This window comes from Notechis scutatus, chromosome 4 (assembly GCF_049901735.1).
Source record: "Notechis scutatus isolate UNSWTSFEM ecotype Mainland chromosome 4, rNotScu1.2, whole genome shotgun sequence".
Classification (NCBI taxonomy): Eukaryota; Metazoa; Chordata; class Lepidosauria; order Squamata; family Elapidae; genus Notechis; species Notechis scutatus.
The window spans coordinates 111298731-111312794 of NC_142012.1; the positions used below are offsets into that span (position 1 = coordinate 111298731).

At 35.9% G+C, this 14064-nt stretch overlaps 1 long non-coding RNA gene across 2 annotated transcripts; it reads right to left on the reverse strand.

The window, feature by feature from the left end:
- Positions 1-1062: 1062 nt before the first annotated feature.
- On the reverse strand, positions 1063-12839 carry LOC148130866 (uncharacterized). Of its 2 annotated transcripts, XR_015749389.1 has the most exons (4): positions 12524-12839; positions 7190-7405; positions 2919-3004; positions 1063-2025 (listed from the first exon to the last, which is right to left on the reverse strand). It is a non-coding gene; the product is annotated as an uncharacterized LOC148130866 (long non-coding RNA). The 2 variants fall into 2 exon arrangements; XR_015749388.1 differs by lacking the exons at positions 1063-2025; positions 2919-3004; positions 7190-7405 and adding an exon at positions 11806-12053.
- Between the last annotated feature and the right edge of the window lie 1225 nt (positions 12840-14064).

Below are 14064 nucleotides of genomic sequence, written 5' to 3' on the forward strand. Positions count from 1 at the left end.
GCTTATTATATGCTTATTATTATGCTATATATTATGCTTATTATTATGCTATATATTATGCTTTTTGAAAAGCATAAAAACAGTAGGAGAAGGTAGAAGAGCAAAACAGCTTGCCTGTTCTGCTTTAAGGCTGTTTCATATAGTGGAAGCAACACAATCTACCTTGAGGCTTGATTTCCTACTGTGGAGGCCACACACATTCCACTTCATAAAGTGTTAGGGTGGGGCTTCACCTCAAAGAAAGTGGTTCCCTTAGGAAAAAGAATATAAAGTAGGTTGATTAAGTTAAATGGAGGCATGCATTAATCTCCAGCTTTGCAATTTTAGTAAGGAGCTATCCTTCCAAAGAATGATCCAATGTTATGGGGAAAATTGAAAACTTTTCATTCCCTTCCCCCTTAACTATCCAGTATTTAATTCCCTTCTCCCTTAACTATCCATAAGAAAGTGGTTCCCTTAGGAAAAAGAATATAAAGTAGGTTGATTAAGTTAAATGGAGGCATGCATTAAGATCCAGCTTTGCAATTTTAGTTAGGAGCTATCCTTCCAAAGAATGATCCAATGTTATGGGAAAAATTGAAAACTTTTCATTCCCTTCCCCCTTAACTATCCAATAGAATGACATATTAATCTTTCATAATGTTAAAGCTGGCATAACATTGAAACCTCAGAAAAATCAGAAACTTGTTGCCATCTTCAACATTTCTAGTTCCTTCTTTGAAGTTTAACATATTTCCACCATATGACAAACATTTTATTTCTCCTCAGTCTAAAGAAGACCAAGATGGCTTTAACTTTTATTTAAAACATGTTCCATTTCTTTTAAATTGGCTTTTTAGTAGAAGTTTGCAATAGATTGTATGCAAAGCGTTAATCAGAGATGGGTTCCGGTTCAGGGATTTCTCATCTATCCCTGAATTATATATTATATGTTATATATTATATAAAAAATGAGAGAAAGAAAGGGAGAGAGGGGAGAGACAGGGGAGGAGAGAGAGAGAGAGAGAGAGAGAGGGAGGGAGAGAGAGAGAGAGGGAAGGGAGGGAGAGGGAGAGGGAGAGGGAGAGAGAGAGAGAGAGAGAGAGAGAGAGAGAGAGAGAGAGAGAGAGAATTGATTCTCTTTTCAGTATACGAACAATGTAAATTCTTGTGTAGATGGTTGGTTGAATGTAAAAGATGTACAGGCAGAAAAGAGGTTGTCCAGAAAAACCAATACTTCCAAGTTCAGGCATGGATCCTTGTCAGAATAGAATAGAATAGAATAGAATAGAATAGAATAGAATAGAATAGAATAGAATAGAATAGAATAGAATAGAATAGAATAGAATAGAATAGAATTCTTTATTGGCCAAGTGTGATTGGACACACAAGGAATTTGTCTTGGTACAAATACCCTCAGTGTACATAAAAGAAAAAATACATTCATCAAGAATCATAAGGTACAACACTTAATAAGAAGAAATGCCCTCTGTTAATGATAAAGTCATGTAAAACTCTGTCTTTCTGACCTAATTAACTTAATTAGTAAGATTCTTCTGTGTTTTGCTTTCCTGATAGGAATGTTCCAGAAAAAAGAACTTCAGTGACAGGGGCTGACTATATGCAATTACAGCCTCTCAGGGATGGAAAATACTTTTAGTCTGTCCTTCATAAGATAGAAATATGGAATCCTTTCTTTTAAACAAGCCTCTTTATCTTGTGGATAGTTATACCCATCTTTTGGTTTCTCTGTATCCTTGTTTTCTTTTGCCTGATGGATTTCAATTAGAAATTAGAGAAATGGAATAAATTAGGTCCTCATATACAGGTTGCTGACTCCTAATGCAGGGTGTTTTTTTTTTGTTTTTGTTTTTTGAAGTAATGTGGACAATAGAAGAGATATTGGAAGATGCAGCTGAGCAGCATTTGGAAGGCTTCCAGTTCCTCATCTATATCTTAGGTCTGATTTGAAACCATGTAGTAATTTTCCCCCAGTATAAGCGTGTCTAGACAAGCAGTTCTTGGAATCTTATATAGCCATGTGCTCTGGAAGAAAGAGAAGAGTAAGGATTATTGATTGAATGAAATGCATTTATTTTGTAAATCCATGAATTGAAAAATAAATTGGATTTTTGTGTAAGGATAGTTGGTTACAAAATGGTTAAAATAAAGCAGAATTTCAGCCTGCTTATTTTAGGTCATGTTCACTAAGACGGTATGTTTAGACTATAAGGAAGAAGGAAGGAAGGAAGGAAGGAAGGAAGGAAGGAAGGAAGGAAGGAAGGAAGGAAGGAAGGAAGGAAGGAAAGAAAGAAAGAAAGAAAGAAAGAAAGAAAGAAAGAAAGAAAGAAAGAAAGAAAGAAAGAAAGAAAGAAAGAAAGAAAGAAAGAAAGAAAGAAAAGATGAAATAGGAAGATCTGAGCCACTGCTTAACTCTATTTTCAATTGACTGTCCCTTAAAATAGATTACACCTATGCAGAAAGCACATTCCATAAGTTTCCTATAAAATAAAATATTTTTACCCTGTGGGTCAATGGCTATTTTCCAAGCTATAATATCATAAGTAGTCTATCTAAGGAAGACGTTCAGGTTACTTGGAAAGACACCTTTCCACAATGACAAGATTTAACGATGCCTCCTGGGTTAATTTTTTTTTATAAAAGTGACATTTTAAAAAAAAATAGTCTCTGAATTTCCAAAGGCTATTTAAAACTGGGCCTTCTCATTACTTTTATTAAGCAAATTACTATAGTGACACCATAACTGTGTAAGTTAAAAGGAATGTTGCAAGATTGTGTTACATCTCTTTGAAAAAAAAAACTTTCAATGATAAATGACACGTCCTATTCTGTATCCTGTACAGATGCAGATAGATAACTCAACAAAACATCCATAACAAAGTACTTTTATTGGTTCATCAGGTATCCTCATAACTCACATTTATGATGAAGTTCTTCTTTAATGACCAATCCTTTGTATATCTGTCTTGTAGGTAAAAAGATGATTTATCTTCTATCCTTTTTCCTTCATGTTGTAGCGATAGAAGTAGAAGAGTTACCACGAGTCCATGAGTTCAGGCAAGAATGAGGAAAACCTCCCCCACCCCCTTGAGGGTCAATTTAGTGACCAATCAGGATTACAGATGTGGTCACGTAATATGGACTACATTTCCCAGAATACCTTAACTACATTTACCATGATGCATTCCCTTAAGGGGACAGCTCACAATTGCTACCTAACTATCCAATTACCATACACTGGCTGGACAGCACACTCCCCGCCTGGAATTGTAAATTCCACTATTAAAAGAAGAAAAATAATTAACTATAAACTAAGATAAGCAGTAGACAGTAATACTAACTGAATAGCAGATAACTATATAACTAAGATAAACAGCTAGATAAGTAAGAAAAACAGTAGCCATTAATAAAGCATCAAACAAAGCAAAGCATGGAAAGCTTAAGGTTCAATCTTCAAGTTCGGCCTCTAGGTGCAAGTCTGCTGGTCACCTCTGGCGGCTTTTAGGGTTGACAGGTAAGCTTGGTGCCAATCGTGAAAGTCTAGAGGTTACTTCTGGTGGCCTTTTAGGGTTGGAACAGTACTCTTGCTTCCACTGTGTCAAAGGGCATCGGGAAGCTGTTGGAAAGCTGCAGAGGCATATGCCTGTGTAGAGCATCTTAGTGGACATCTGGTGGTTGTTGCCATCCATTTAGGGTGTCCTAACAAAAGTGTAGTGATCACTGGCGGCCTTTTAGGCTGGAATGTCATTCTTCTGTTTTTGATGGTGCTAAAGGGCATTAGAAGGCTGTTGGAATGGATGGTGCTAAGGCATTTGCCTGGATTGGAGCCTACATCTGATCGTCATTGACAATTCCTATGATCCCCCATCCTAGTGGAGATTTGATGGCCACTGGGCTGTCTACAGGGCCATTGACTGACTTGGAGAAGAGAAAGGCACATGGGGCATTATTTCCCAGCAAGAGTAGGATCTCAGCCTCCGGATCTAGAACGGGAAAGTGATGAGCCAGGTGCTGTAGGTGAGGCATGCTACTCATGATCTCAGGTGTTGCAATCTGACTGCGGTTGTTCGGTACCCCATCACATTCAAATACAGGCAGTAGTGGGAACTGGGAACTTCCATCCAATGACTCTATGCAGAGTCCAGTAGCTCTCCTCCCCGCTGTGCTTCTTGGTCCATGGCACGTTGATATAGTGAAGGGAAATTCATCCTTCGCACCTCAAAAAGGTAGAAGAATGCAGGTCTGGCCAGGGTGCAGGTGCTTTGAGTGTCTATCCGCACGTACATTTTCATGGCATCTTCAGGGCATCCTTCAGGGTATACTTTGGTTAAACAAATGGGAAGACACGAATGAGGGCATGGTGAGTCGGTGCACAGTGCTGTGCAGTTGACACTCATCCTTGGTTTTGGTTGCGGTTTGTCAGTCTACCGAGGAGCCCTGCATGCTTCTGTGTTACGTTGAGGCTCCTTGTCCGAAGGAGGGTTACGAGATATCTGCAGAGGCGGCTAGGGGACAACTCACAATTGCTACCTAACTATCCAATTCCCATACACTGGCTGGACAGCACATGTGCCATCAGTTATTTAAATGTTTTTAAATTAAGGGTTTTTTAAAACTAAAAATATGTACTGTGAATATGATTCCTCAAGAATTGCAAACCTTATCACTGATCTGGAGAGAAGAATTTGATGACTCAGGTCTAGTTAATCCAAGTCATACCCAACTCATTCACTCCCATTTTCTGAGTTATCAAATTAACGAATCCTGCTGGACACTCTTCACTTCAGTGGGCTGACTTTAAGCAAATCACAGTTGCCCTGACCTCCTACAGTGCACAACAGCTTGTGTTGGTATTGGTATCCGCATTATTCAAAGGTTGATGAATGGTTTTCCTAATCTTCACTAGGCCTACTCTAATTGATCTGTTGTCGTTGTAGAATACCTTATGCCACCAGACTTGAAATTCTAGAACTAGAAAACCTTGAATTACGCCGTCTTCGGTCTGATTTAAGCATGGTATATAAAATCATACATTGCAATGTCCTACCTGTCAATGAATACTTCAGCTTCAACCATAACAACACAAGAGCACACAATAGATACAAACTCAAAGTTAACCACACCAAACTTGATTGCAGGAAATACGACTTCAGCAATAGAGTGGTCAATGTCTGGAATACTCTACCCAACTCTGTAGTTTCTTCCCCAAACCCCAAAAACTTTAACCTTAGACTGTCTACTATTGACCTCACCCCTTTCCTAAGAGGTCTGTAGGGGGCGTGCATAAGCGCACCAACGTGCCTACCATCCCTGTCCTATTGTTTCTCTTATTCTTCTTTTATTTTTCTTATATGTACCCATTTCATGTATTCACAACTATGTATACACTTATACTTATTATCTTGTAAACAATTGGCAAATCAAATAAATAAATAAATAAATAAAAATAAAATAAATAAATAAGAAAGGCTGCAAAAGTTGGTGTTACCTAATTACCCTCTAAGTGAACTAAGTCACTGGATTTCCAAGAAACAAGAACAATAAAACTAAAGAACTAATAGAGTCTAGAGGAAAGAAATACAGCATTAATTTGAATGAATATTTCTCGGAGTCCTATCAAAGAACTATTAAGGAAAAAAGATGTGACAAAGCAAAGAAATATCTTATTGTCATAGGATAGAGACTTCCATGCAATGTTAAAGTCTTTTTGTCCCCTAGTTACTAGTCAGGTTACTACTGATTCTCTATGGATAATTTGTTCCATTCTTAATTATTTCCATTCATACGTCCTCTTTTGTTTGGTCATGACACTTTGGGCAACTTATCCAGCTAATTTAAATGTTTTAAACTCCAGATATTAAGAATATAGATAACCTAGGTTGCCTGAAATGATAGGAAATATCTCCTATTTAACCTATTGCTGCTGATTAAATTCATCTGAATGCAGTCTTTATAAACAATGTAGTCAATGATTTATTATACTCATTTAGGAAAGGGTGAGTACTTGATCTAATTCTAGGGAAGGTTTCTGGTGTTCATATGTTGCCTCCTGCTTTCTTCATTGCAAGATGTGAACCCATTTTAATTCAGTGGACCAAATAAACACACACACACACACACACACACACACACACATTATTGACAGAGATTCCACCGTGGGGATCCAGCCGAAAGAGATGTTGTCATAGCATGTTTATACCATGATTAAGTGCAACCAGGTTAAATTGACAGGGTAGATATCAAGAGGAGATTTAAAAAAAAACAGTTGGATTTTTATGAAAATAGATAATGTCATTTAGTCTTGAAAACATAACAAAGTAATTTTCCCACACATCCTTTACCTAGCTTAATTAAAGCAGAATTACTTTGAATCTGCTCAAGTTCTTGTTAAAAAATATCTTCTATAATAGATCTATTTCCTCCCTTAATTGTCTTTCTGCTCCTTCTATAATCCTGTGGTCTATTAGGCATGCTATCACAGTAGGAGGAAGAGTTTTGACTTTTTTTAAAAAAATCTCCATACAAAATTTATGCACTTACTAGATGTGAAGAAAGAGTTGGATACTCAAAATCTCTTTGTCATTGCCTAGTAGTCTTCTGAATTTTCTACAGCCCAGATATGGTATGGTAATAATAATATGTTTCTATCTACTGATAACCTTGTGTCTTTACAGATACAATTTATTTACTTCTAGGGATACCCAACAACAAATCAGCTTTTTTACCTCCTCCCCATGTTACAATCACTCAACATCACTCTGTTCACAGTCATGTCTACTCAAGATATAAGATTCTCGATTTTCTTTCCTTGGATGGCACATCACAAACCAAGAAGAGAACAAGTAGTCCCACATAGTTGTTTACTGATTCTGTCTTCTAGACAACTATTAAAGTAAAGGAGACACATTCTCTTTACTATTTAATTTGCCCAAATCTTCTACAGCCCATCCTCTTGTTAGCCAATCAAAATCTTCTATAATCTATTGAATAAGAAATGTATAAGGGGAAAAGAGGATTTTTTTTGGACTTCTCATTCTCCAAACAATGCATAGTTTATTTCTAAATTACATTTTTCTTTAACGTGAGCATGAACACAAGTGAAGTTTGATGGCTTTTTAATGTGATTCTGAGATGTTTTTCCTATTTTAAACCAAAGCAAATTGTTCCAGCATAAAATATTTGCACTGACCACTGTAAATATTGTCTCTTCTGTTTCTGTCTGTACAAACCAAGCCTCAGCCTTGAGATTAGATGTGTTAATTCAGCAGGCTAGCAGCCATGCATGCAAAACTTTAGGAAATTTGAGGACAGGTCCTTGAAGCCAGAAAAACATCTCTTCTTAGAAGTGATCTCTTTTGGCAATAATTTGTCTCCCACAAACTTTGCTTGATTTCTCTGAAAACAACTATAATAACAGGGGCAGAAAAATGGAGCAGTGAAATTTAGAGGAAATGGCTGTACATATTCTTATTTTTTCCACATTAATTTGCTTTGCAATTAGAATCAGAATTTGTATTGCTGGGTATCAGAGACACTGACCTAGGTCGAGACTGTATTATCTACCTGCATCTTGCAATAGTGCTGACTTGACTGTAAACTAAATAGTTCAATGTACTTGTTTTATTAAACAATATAACATGGCACAGCTTTAAAAAAATTGAACTTAGATGTCTTTGGGAAACCAAAATAAACTTTGTTGTAAGATGCTGTAAACAAATGATGCTACTTGGATTACCACCAAAGCTCACTAATTTTCTACACTCTGTGGTGTTGGTCTGCCTCATACAAGGGAGAATGTTGGCCACATTTCATGGGAGAAATGCCTTTTATAGACTAACATAAGTAAAACAGAAAGTTTATAGCAGGAAATGTCCACAATTGTTTCAAGGTCATTTTTCAAAGAAGAAAAGCAAAAATAAATATATAAATAAAATAAAAAGGAAGAATCCCAAAGTGGAGACTGTATATTTAAATCTAATGTTTGTGTGCTTTGATGTGAATAGAACAGAACAGAACAAGAGCTGGAAGGGACCTTGGAGATCCTATTCCAACTCCTGTTCAAAGAAGAGACTCTATATCAGGGCTGTCAAACTCCTGGCCCATGGGCCAGATGCGTCACAGGCTGGCCACACCCATACCCAGTTTAGCAAAGGCGGGGGGGGACTCCTGATACATCACGTGATGCAGCTGTGACAACAGCCCTGTTTTATACCATTTCAGATAAATGGCTGCCCAGTCTCTTAAAACATCCAGTGATGAAGCACTTCTGAAGGCAAACTGTTCCAGTGGTCAGTTGATCTTACAATAAGGAAGTTTCTCCTTAATTCCAGATTGCTTCTCTCCATGATTAGGTTCCATTCATTAGGTTCCATTTCTCTGGTGCTTTGGAAAAATAATAATAAGTACCCCTTTTCTATGTGGCAGCCCCTCAAATATTGGAATACTGCTCTGATGTCACCCCTAGTCCTTCTTTTCTCTAGACTAGCCATATCCAGTTCTTGCAACCATTCTTCATATGTTTTAGTTTCCAGGCCTTTAATCATCTTAGTTGCTAATATACATATAATATATGGGAATATTTTTTGTTTCTCAGGATTACCATTTTAATTCTTCAGTCACACATATTTTGAATGAATAAGATTCATATGGTCAATTGTTATTGGCATCAATGTTTATTTTTTTATGAAAAGGGGAAGTGATTGATTGGAAGATAAAGAATGGGATTCATAGATCTTTTTAGAAGCACCGCCAACTGAACTAAATCTTTTGCCCCTCTCTGAAATACCTTATGAATAAAAATAGGGATAGGAAAAAGAATTCTGCACCTGGAAACATAACATTTGAGTAAAGCACATTATTTTTTGAAAATGAATTATGGCTGCACACACAACCTATATAATCAGATGTACTATTTTGACTACAAGGAGGAACAATTGGGTGTGTTACGTGCAAGACCCAAGGCTATCTGAAAATAACTGGTTTCTAGGCAGTTTGATATTAACCCCATGTAATTATGCATATCCTTTGTAGATTTCAGTTATTTTAATGCACATTTTAAAAACAAATTATCTTATACATGCCTTGTTTCAGCAGACATAAATTTAAGCTTGCCCCGAGTTTTGCATGTTCTACCTGTTATACTACCCATACCAAAACTTCTAATTTATTTATTTATTTATTTGTCAATTACTTACAAGATAATAGATATAAGTATAAACATGAGTAAGAATACAGGAAATAGGTACGAATAAATGGGACAATAGGACAGGGACGGTAGGCACGATGGTGCACTTATGCATACCCCTTACAGACCTCTTCGGAATGGGGTGAGGTTAATAGTAACATTCAATTTTAGTAAGAAGCCATGTGAAGCAAGATATAAGAGTTAAGGAAGCCCTTAAGTTTTATTTGGCTATCAAACAAAAAGGTAGTCCTTGACTTACATCCAAAATGGAGCACAAAATTTCTGTTGCTAAGTGAGACACTTATTGAGTTTGGCCTCAGTTTACAACCTTCCTTGCCACAGTTGTTAAGTGAATCACAGCAGTTGTTAGTAACATGGTTGTTAAGTGAATCTGACTTCCCCATTGACTTTCCTTGTCAGAAAGCCACAAAAGGTGACCACATCGCAACATAAATATGAGTTAGTTGAGTCAGCTCCAAACATTTGAATTTTGATCAAATGACCATAGGGATGCTGTAACAGTCATAAGTGTGGAAAACAGTCATAAATCACTTTTTTTCAGTGCCATTGTAACTTTGAACGGTCATTAAGTGAACTGTTATAAGTTGAAGGCTACCTGTACTTGAAAAACCCAACCATACTTTATCCATGTTGAGTGTTAATATGCTATTACTAGATCTTTTCAAAATCCTTCTTAAGATTCTTTATTTTGCACCTGAACATAACTGAAAGAAATCTTTTTAAAAATCTTTCATGTAAAGGACCATTAAAAATAAAGCCATATGGCCATTCTAAGAAATAGTGAAAGAATAAACTCAACTCCCATTTCCATTTCACTTCCAAGATTAGTGCATTGCTTTTGAGCTTCTTAGGGATTTGTATAAGGATAAATATCATTCCGTTGTGCTTGTAATATGTGAAAATGATAGTGGTAAGAAAGCAAAAGGAACCATTAAATCTTAAATCTATCTTCTCCCTACCTTTTGCATTCACCATTCTTCAGATGAATTTGTACATTAACAAGAATAATAATGAAAATAACTTTGCATTATTTATTAACCAAAGCTGTCTTTACAAGTCTTCATTTTTTTATCACTATGTGTGGAATGAATGCATTTAAAGTGTAGTAGACATTTGTGCATCTTAGTTTAGAAAAAAAGCTTTTAACTTTATGTGAAATTGCTAGTGCCCCTGGAAACTAGTTGATTCTTGTTCTGAAGTAGGAGATTTAAGACCTGAAAGGATGATGTAATGTTTACCAAAAAGGCAGGTCCACAAAGAATCTTTCAGGCAGCAGTAAGTCAGAAAATAGATTTGACCTAGTGCAAGATCTGTAGAAACATTACAAAACACTGCACAAATAATTAATTTTAAAATAAGTGTTTTGACCTTCAAAACTTATAACTCTCTATTACAGCTAATATGGATATTTCAGAAGGTACCATGGATTATAAACCAGTATTGCTCTAACCATTAAAACTGTGAGCTAGCATATAGATCAGGGGTGTCAAACTCTCATTGTCACATTGTCATCACGTGACGTATTGCGACTTTTTTCTCCTTTGATAAACCAGGGCTGGGCATGGCTAGTGCCCGCGAGTTTGACACCCCTTATACAGATAAATCAAGTTTATGTCTACCTTTATTGAATGACTATGGCCATCACTATCACTCAGTCCAACATATATCACAAAACTGTTGTTGGAAAGATTGAAGGAGGGAATCGTATGTAGTAGATGGTGTCATTCAAATTATAACAGCTCCCAAATTATAATTCAGTACTTGAACTGAGTGATGTGAGGCTAACATGTATAATACATATTAGTATATGGATGCCTGCATCAATTTAATGTTGCATTGGTTTTTAATCACTGAAATTGTCTACTTTGTATTGTGTTAATTACATTTCATCTTTCTTTCAGGAGCTGATGGCACTGTCACTACGTACTATTCACTCTTTCAATCTTTCCCACAATAGCTTTGTGGTATATGTTGCACTGAATAATAGTGATGGCCAAAATTACTCAATGAAGGTAGACTTAAACTTTATCTATATGCTAGCTCTTGTTCTGTGTGATTATTTCACTCAAAGTCAGATTTTGAAACCATATTTTTTCACATTCCTGAAATTCCTGAGTTTCATTATACTAAATAACTTTCATCGGGAAAATATTGCAAAGCTATTATGAGTGGAGAGAAAGGATGGAAGCAAGAGCTAGAATGTCATTTTTCTGACTATACCAAAAAACAATGGTTCCTCTTTTCAAGAAACACAACTGATATTGTAATCACAATTTGATAAGCACTTTCCCCTTGACATTTCTGCAAGTTTCTTTGTTATCTTGCATTTAAGTGGCTATACAAGAACATCTTTTCTTTCCAATTTATCATTACAGGCTTAAAAACCAAATCTGCTTTAACTTGCCTTTGACAAAAATATACATTCTACCATTTATTTTCATGTTATGCTTCCTACGTTTCTAAAGTTGCGCTCTGCGTGTTTCCAAATATATCAGTTTTTTTCCTTTCTTGTCTCTGGGCAATCAGCAGTAGGAATAGATAGGGAGTTTGCTAAAACCTCTTCTTTACTCAAACTACTCAAAGATTGAATGGTGATGTGGTAGGATCAAAATAGCTTTATTTCATATATTTTTAACATACTGATAATGATTAAAAATAAGTACATCATAAATATAATGTAAAATGTGCAAGATAAGACAGAAGTTCTTCTAACAGATCTGGAGAGATGATAATGGGTTGGGGGGGGGAATCCATTTATCAGTAATTTCTGGTATGCATTGCTCCACCACAATAATCTTCATTAATCTATTGTCTCCTGTTATAATATAATCTCTGGTCTAACATTTTCCTAAAAGAAAATTAAAATAAGAAATAAAATACATAGTAAATCTGAAGATTGATGGTTATAAATCTGAAGATTAAAGATTATATTTAATTTTTTAAAAGCCAAGAGATTTCTTTCATCTTCGTTAAACTTTAAAATATGTTGCAGGGAGAGAAAGAAGCCAACGTGCAAATAATTTGCAACAGATATTAGGATTTTAAAAGTTACTGAAAATGGAAATGCCCTTTGACCACTCCCATCTATTTAAAATAGTACAATTCTCCCATGGTCCCTCTATAGATTTAGTTTGATTTTTTTTTGAGAGAGAGAAAGAAGAGAGAAAACTAGCAGAGTTTCACATATGATTAATGTCATCTCCTTTTGGATAGCCTCCCAGGAAATTCACAACAGAATTCATTTACATTTCTGCTTTCCTTATCTTAGAAGTTGTAGCTGCATCGAGGCTGTTCTAAATGCTGATCCATGATACTTACTGGGGTAGAGAATTGTGCCTCCTTCATCTGTGCTATGTAGCAACCTGGGCAAAGAAGCACTAATGTTTCCATTCAGAAAGGAGATGATCAATTTTCTCAAATGAGCAGATAGTGTTTAATAACTTTGGCAAATTTAAGATTGATGGACTTTAACTCCCAAAGTTTCTAGGGTATTCTGGGAGATGCTGTCAGTGAGGACAATTAACCAGTGGAACAGCTTGCCATCAGAAGTTGTGGGTGCTTTATCACTGGAGGTTTTTAAGAAGAGACTGAACAATCACGTGTCTGAAATGGTGTAGGATCTCCTGCTTGAGCAATGGTCTGGAGCAGAAGACCTCCAAAGTCCCTTCCAAGCTCTATTCAAATTGAATGATTGATTGAGCTAAGATCCACACTTTTCAAAGTTGCCAAGGCTGAAAAACATATTAATGAGTCAAAGCTGGATAATGCCTATTACCTAGGTGAGCCTAGGGTACCTTCAATTTAGGGACCCTCCAAAACCGTGGATTTTGATTATTATTATTATTTTCTAGCTGAGATGATCCTTGCTAAAGATTCTGGAAATTAACCCTTACTTGAGCATAAAAATCAGCTATATAATGTGCAAATCTTTTCAGTTCAATGAACTGATCACTTGTTTTCTTTTTTCTTTCCAGCCCATAACTCAAATATTGACACTTTTCAGTATTATATCCAGATCTCAAAATAAACTGGGGATTTTCTCTTCCTATTGAAGTATAGCCTAGGAGAAAACATTTGTACAAGTGTTTGTCCCCATCATAATTAAACATTACATATTTACATTTTCTTACATATGGACTTGAAAACACATCCTGTAGGCAAACATCAACACGCAAATTCCAGAACAATTCAGGCTGATCTATTGAAAGTATTGAACTCTGTTGCATGGAACAAGCAGGAGGATAAAATCATTAAAAAGTAAACAAGGACTTAAATATATGCATATATGTAAAACAAGCTGCCTTAAGGAAAAGATAAACATGCATTTCAGAGCAAACATATGGTAGCTCAAACAATCATCCCTTTGGAACTGAAGCAAATAACTTTAAAAGTTTAGCGTGTTTCTCCAATTTGTTACTGCTTATACAACTCCTTTGAAATGCATTGTGCATGTATAATATTTGGGAATATTAATGGATTGCATTTTATTGGCTGAATCCATCAGTCATAATAAAGAATATTGTGACTAGACACATTCTACAGATATTCCAGTTAAAAGAAAAAATTGCATATATTCTGATCGGAAGACCAGTGAATTCCCTTTTGTTAATACTTAATACTGAACCAATTAAATGACTTCAACATGCTGTTCAAAAATATATATATATGTATGCATGTATGTATGTATGTATGTATGGTATTCAGCTTTGTTCGGGTATTTTCCCACATCATTATAGTTGTGCTTTTAAAGTTGTAGCAACGTTTCGGCAGAATCTCATCTGCCATCATCAGGCTTCTGTATTGTGTTCGTATGTGAGTCAGACTTTCACAGCTGACTCACAGATGAACACTATACAGAA